Here is a 6698-nt window from a genome sequence, read left to right as displayed (position 1 = left end):
GAAACGAGAGACGAACACCACGAGCGCTAACTTCCAACAAACTTTATTCTCCTGAAGCATCACACTTTTATACACCAGAAAACAGTAATCACACGTGCGAACAGTATCAATTTCTTAGAAAAACGAGCTCTTTATCTGAGAGGAGAATGGAAGGTGTGCTTACACACGAGCATCCTGACCTATTTATCTTTTCGGCTTCAATGATTTCGCGCGTTAACCTTTCTCTACTTTTTCCTATTACCAGACTTTTATCAAAGTAAGGCGTACAGGTTTTTGACTTGCATGCGAGAATGTGGTCAACCAGCGATCCGCCTTGCCCGTTTCTGACGTTGCGAGCGTGTTCCATTAGGCGCTCGTTCAGACATCTCCCCGTCTGGCCGATATAGTGTTTCCCGCATGACAAGGGAATTTGATATACAACACCTTCATCGCACGTGACGTAGGGCTTCTGGTGCCTAGTTGCGCAACCGCGCGCTTTGTTGGTGTTGGTCTTTCCCAGTTTGCACAACGTTGCAAGTTTTTTAGGCGCCGAGAACACGACGGTCGCATTCGCTCGTTGACCAATTCTTTTTAAATTGTGGGAAATCTTGTGTAGATAAGGTACTACAACAAGGTTTTTTCGTTCGCGAGGAACCGGGTTTAGGTTACATTGATTTTCTGGTTTCATTCTTTTAACAAGTCCTCGTCTTTTGCTGCGCTACAGTGTCTTTGAAGTATGTACCAACAAGCCCAAAAAGCCACGCTCCTCTATCTAGTACGGCCATTCCTTTTCTTATATTTCGCTTCGTTCAAACGTAATCCTGTCGAAGCACTTCTAGTGACACGACCCTGTCTAAATAGCCATTTAATGCGTTAGCATGATATGACTGCGTTGCAACACCATCTACAGGCGGCATCTGGGACTGAGACCGCCAATGCTTGACCTTTAGTATCAGCAGGCATGTCGCTTGGCTCGTTTCAATGTTTCGTGCTTTAGCTCACCAAAATGCTGCTGTTTTCCGTTGCTCCGGCTCCCTGCCGCGTGGAGTATACCACATTTGAGCCCGATAGTACGTGACCAGCCTATGCTCCTGTACCGCGTCTCTGCAGCAATGTTTGCAACGCCAACGCGTATTGCTCTGGTTTCGTTTTTCAATAAAGGAAATGGCGCAGTAATTGTCTCACGCCTCGGTTGACACCCGAACCGCGGCGCAAGGGTAGCGAGGAAGGTGGGAGTGAAAATGTTGCTTCAGTACCGTGTTTCTGCCGCAACGTTGTCCACGCCAGCGCATACAGTACACATCTCTCTCACTATGGCCACATATCTGAAAGCGCATATATCAGCTTGACAGTAATATTTCTTCTTGAAGAAGAGGATGTGCAGTGTACAGCGCGAGTGTATGTTGCAGTTTAACACAAGGCGTGGTCTGCTGCGGCGATAACGCAGTATTCCGCGAGATTCGCGGTTTCGAATCTCGGTTGCGCCCATATTTAATTAATTTATTTATTTATGTCAGACTTCACTGAAACCGATAAGCCGGTTTGAATTTGTGCTTCGCACTAAAAAGAAAACACGCTTGAGCAAGGCACACTCGACAAACGCTCAGTAGAAAGAGTCGTTTATTCAAACGCTGGGTATAAGAAAAAACAACTAAAACCAAAGACTAGCTGCGCCTGTCCGGAGCAGGGGACAAAACGTCAACGTTGTCACACGCAGCCAGGACTGCGGACTTCAGAGTTGGTCTCGAGTTAAGGGTCGGAAAAAGCAGCGATGACAGATGCTTGCGTAGGCGTAAAGGACTAACTTTTTGTCAGGAATAGGATTAGTAGTTTATCGGGTTTAACGTCCCGAAGCGACCCAGGCTATGAGGGAGTGTGGAGGACTCCAGAAATTTCGACCACCTGGGGCTCTTTAACGTGCACTGACATCGCAGGGTAGACGGACATCTAGCATTGCGCCTCCATCGAAATGCAACCACCGCGGCCAGGATCGAACCCGGATCCTTCGGGTCAGTAGCCGAGCACCATAACCACACAGCCACCGCGGCTGCTTTACTCTCTAGGGAAGAGGTTTAAAAAAATCCGTTTGAGTAATTACCGCTTATGGTTGCTAAATGTTGAGTGATCGCAGAACGCAGTGCAGTAAACCGCAATCGTAGATGACAAAAATGCTTCCTAAACTGTTTTATTGCAGTCAAGGCTATATAGAGCAGGTAACAGCTGTGCACGCATTAAAGGTCGCGTAGTTTCTGATTGCGCTACGCATGAGTACGCAGTGCCTACTTGTGATACCTCCGCATTCATTCGAATATAATGGTCGTTATACACCACCCATTCCGGGACACTTGGCCAAACTCTGGGATTTTGTCATGACACAGCGTCAAGTACACGTGTTTCGCTTGTACTAACTTAAAACTTGAGGCCAGGTCCAGCTCAAAAAGTTCTTTGCATTTCTACTGCTTTCGTTACACTTGCGCACCCTACTGCGAGTCACAAATGCATTATTAGCGAGTGTTGCGGCTGACAGTGTTTGCATAATCACGTGCCACTGCCGTCGAAAAATCTAGATTCGCAGAACGGGAAGGTACGTTCGGGCAATGACCCTGTCAAACACGAATGAGCGTATATGATAGGAAAAGCAGGTGTACTGAAACCTTCTCAGTGAGAACAATGTTTCACTGCAAAGACAGTCAGTAAAGACGGAAGAAAATTAATACGTTCGTTCGTTCACGGTGGGCAAGCAGTTGAGGCTAAGCAAGAGTCGGGCTAGAAAAGCCAGACCTATTGTGTAATAACGCCTGCAAAAAGGAGCACAAAAGCTTAACTTCTGAAGTCTGGAAGCCTCGATTTCCGTTATTCCTGTTTAGGTGCTAAAGTTCCATGTGCTTATCGTGGTCAAATGATAATGGTAAAACGATTACTGCTTTATAAAAACAATGCATATATAATGAGCTTGCAAACCATCAGCATAAAAATGCTAAGCATTTTAATGTCAAAGCTAGGTTATTAGGAAGTAACTAAGGAGCGGAGCAGTCCTTTATCGTTCGTTGTCGTACACATAAAAGAAGGTAAAAATTCTACAAGCAAAGCGTGGTAGAAGCTTCGCCGTTCAAAGAGGGCTAAGAATGGCGTGGCCATTATATAAATAGATCAAGAGCGTATCTTCCAGGTTTCGATTGGACGACACAAGATGGTTGCATTCTACTCGCTCATTCTTGTGCGCTCACCCTCCATGGCGGCGTAGATGCGGATAGGACTGAAGACAAGGTTTTGCGGCCTTAGCTGTTGGTCTCCGCCCTTAGAACCGACGCGGTCCGCAGTTGCGGGGCCTCTGGGCAGAAACGAGGTTGCACATATCGCAGAGGACAATTCCGTCGGGTAAAAGCACAGGTTCCAGGTCCCATCCCCCGATGGCGCCATCTGGCGGGATGGAGCGGTACGCGACGAATGCTATGGGCTCCGGCTCCAGTTCCGGTTCCTCGTCGGGCAGCCATGTGTGCACGTGAATGAATTCGGCGGCTGGAAAGAGATCGCACAGGGTGGTCAGCAACTCTGGGCTTTCGCTCGGCGTAATCCCGGTCGACTTCACGCACAGCCGGCGCAGCTGAGGAGTTCGCCTCATCCCTAGCCTGAGAAAGGACAGGTCCAAGGGGACGAAGGTGCTCTCCAGCTTCAGGCTGTGCACCTGCTCCATCATCTGTGAAACACAATGCAGAAAGTCCTGTGGCAGGTATTACGCCACGCAGCCCCAGGATGACGCGTAATTTACTCCGTAAAGAGACTTCACGACGATTTCCTGGATCAAAAGGCGAACAATTCAGAAAAAAAATAGCGGTGCAAAGCCTTAAATTCTTTTGGTTTAACATGACGCTTAAGATACTCGAATGCGTGAGTTAGCTGAAAGTGTGTTGGTGTTATGCAATTTGAAATTTCTGAGTAACATCCCTTCACATACAGTGCCCCTAGAGTGGCCCGAATAAATTCGTTTTTTCCTGATTCCGCCTACGTAACCGTAAGTATGGTGAAACGAGACAGTGTGGGTACATGCGTTAAAAGCATTTAAAGATATACCAAAAAGTGCTTGTAGCTTGAGGGTGTTTAACACATAAAACAGGTATAACCACCAAGCTTTCTCTCCTAGATGATGCCAAAATAAGACGCAGCAGCACGAACATAAGGACAGGCAAAAAGCGCTTGCTAAATTTACTAAGCCGATATCATAGAACATAACTTCAGGCGTAGACAAGGTATACTGAAGACACAAAACTACGCAGGAAACAGGACACAGAAAAGAAGCAGACCGGTGCTTACCTCTGTCAGAGCCTTGCTGTCCAAGGTTCTGGAGTCTGAGTTCACGAACCGCACAGCCCCTGAGAAAGCGCAGGTCGCGGATGTTCGGCAGATTGCATAACGTGAGTCGCCTCAGAAAGCAGAGCAGGTGCAGCGGCTCGAAAAACTGTTCGGTGCATGTGGAAGGAGCTTTGCAAACGGCGCAAAGCTGTGGCAGTGCACTAAATTCAGTGCGCACGTCTAACTCGTTCAGCCTGAATCGCGCCCTAGCGAGTTGATCGAGGCCCTCTCGTCGACTTAGGGCGCACGTGGGCAGTGCCAGCGCGCGTAGTCTGGTATGGCCAGCGTCGGCCAGAACAGAGCAGCAGTCGACGTTCGGCTCAAAATGGAACGAAGTGAGATTTAGCTCGGTCAGGTTGTGGCATTCCCCGAGGAAGTTTTGGAAGGACAAGGCATCGGTGGCGGTTGCAGAACATGTGCGGGCCACTGTTTGCGCAGGGGATGACACCAGCGTCAACGCCCGCGTGTTTCGGCGCCAGTGGTGACGAGCCGCTGCTTCGAGGGTTGCGAACGCGTCATCTTTGATGACGACGAAGAGATTCGAAAAGTTTTCCGGGACGAGATGAGCCGTTCTCCTGTCTAATACCACGCAGTTCGTGGATGTCCTTGGAGTCTGCTTTACGATCACGCTCCAAGACATCCTTAGGCTTTCCTCGAACATGCCGAGCAGACTTTCGGGCACGCTCACTGGACTCCATGAGTCTTCAGGCGCCGTTCTTTCCGTCTCCAGAGCTTCAGCGGTGCAGTCGTAGGTGAAAGTGAACATCTCTAGCATTCCAGCCGGTCCCTTTTGGAAGCTATCGAGCACACTGTACGCGGCTGTTTCAATTCCCGTCTGAAACCTTCGCTCGTGGTAATGCAACATGCGAAGGCTGGAACAACACTCGAGAACAAAACAGAAAAAATCGATGCTGTGTCCTCTTGGGATCATCTCAACGTACATGCCGCGCAGGGTTTCCGGGATAATTGGCGACCTGTCATCGTCCAGCGGTGCGCACAAAAAGTTGCACATGTCTTCGTCGTGACGTGCGCTTCCGAGGATCGACCATTCCAGGAACTGCAGACAACGGAGCCTGTCTCGAAGGAGGCGAACCACCGCTGTCGGTCGCAGCCGGGTGTTCACGCAACGCAGTGCGGTCAAGTTAACGCAGCTCTGGACGCACATCTCCACCGTTTCCGAGTCGGCGGCCACGAAGTCATTCAAGTCGAGCTCAGAGAACGCCGCCGCCCTCTTCGCGTCTAGTTAGGCGCTTAGGGAATCTGCCGAGCTGCTGATGAGGAACCTCGTGGTATGCAGCACGGACTGGACTCGAGCTAGTCTTGACAACTCTGGCGAAGTTCGTTCGACAGCCATCAGGTCTTCGGGACCCAGGAACCTCAAAATGTGGACAACCATTTCCCTAGGCAGCGACATAAAGGGACAGGTTTCTTCGAAAGTTGCCATGCCTAATAGCGTCAAAGCTTGAGGGGTTTTCGCGCTGCTATCTTCCCTGGCTAACCTACTGCGTTACGCGCCCGGTGAAGTCAGGTTACTGGTGGGTGAACTGGGCGTTCACCTCGTGCTTACAGCGAATGGGAGTGACGCCAAGCTTGTTGTGAGTACATGATAAGAAGGTTCGGCGCATGCGTAGTTTCTCTGTTGAAGCGAACGGCTGCCCCGAACCAGCGTTCAAGCGGGGTAAAAATGCGGCGACGGTATCAAAACACGGAAGCGCTTTTTATGCGGAGCATATTAACGTAGGTTTCGGGCCTTCGCGCGACGCCCGGCGGTGGCCACCATTGACCTTCAAGTGACCTTCAAGTAGGTCACGTGACATGACGTCACGTGATGACGTCATACCGGCTGCAGATGGGGCCTCATATTGCGCCGTCGGTCGCCTCCCGGCGGTGCCCACCATTGACCTTGAAGTGAGATCACATGATGTGACGTCACGTGATGACGTCACACCGGCTGCAGATGGGGCCTCATATCGCGCCGTCGGACGTCGCCCGGCGGAGGCCTCCACGCTGCGGTTCGCGCCGTCGCGCGCAACGCGGCGGCGGCGTCACCATCGCTGCATCACGTGATATGTGACGTCACGCCAGGGATGAGGCGGCGCGCCCGCCGTCGCGTCAGTCTCTGTGCCCGCAACCGCGCCAGCGTCTTTGCGCCGGGCGTGTATGCGGTCAAGATGCCTCCAAACGCTAAGGACATGCTTCGCATCCACTGGGCTTAATCTTGACACGCCTCCAATTTTTTTTGGTTTTTTGGCTTATTATCAACAAAGTACAGTGATGTGCATTCCTATCGGTGTGCAGTAAAAGACGTCCACATTAAAGCTGAAGCAAGCCTTCGAAGAACCACATTAATCATTCCGTGGCATTTTCAT

General features: G+C 50.4%; 1 pseudogene; it reads right to left on the bottom strand.

The window, feature by feature from the left end:
* Nucleotides 1–3277: 3277 nt before the first annotated feature.
* Nucleotides 3278–5773, bottom strand: LOC149344478 (uncharacterized; annotated as a pseudogene).
* Nucleotides 5774–6698: the final 925 nt, after the last annotated feature.

This window comes from Amblyomma mixtum, chromosome 5, assembly GCF_055824585.1.
Source record: "Amblyomma mixtum isolate Tamu chromosome 5, ASM5582458v1, whole genome shotgun sequence".
Taxonomy (NCBI): Eukaryota; Metazoa; Arthropoda; class Arachnida; order Ixodida; family Ixodidae; genus Amblyomma; species Amblyomma mixtum.
Note: the sequence above shows the minus strand (reverse complement) of the source record. Positions and strands in the feature narration are given on the sequence as shown.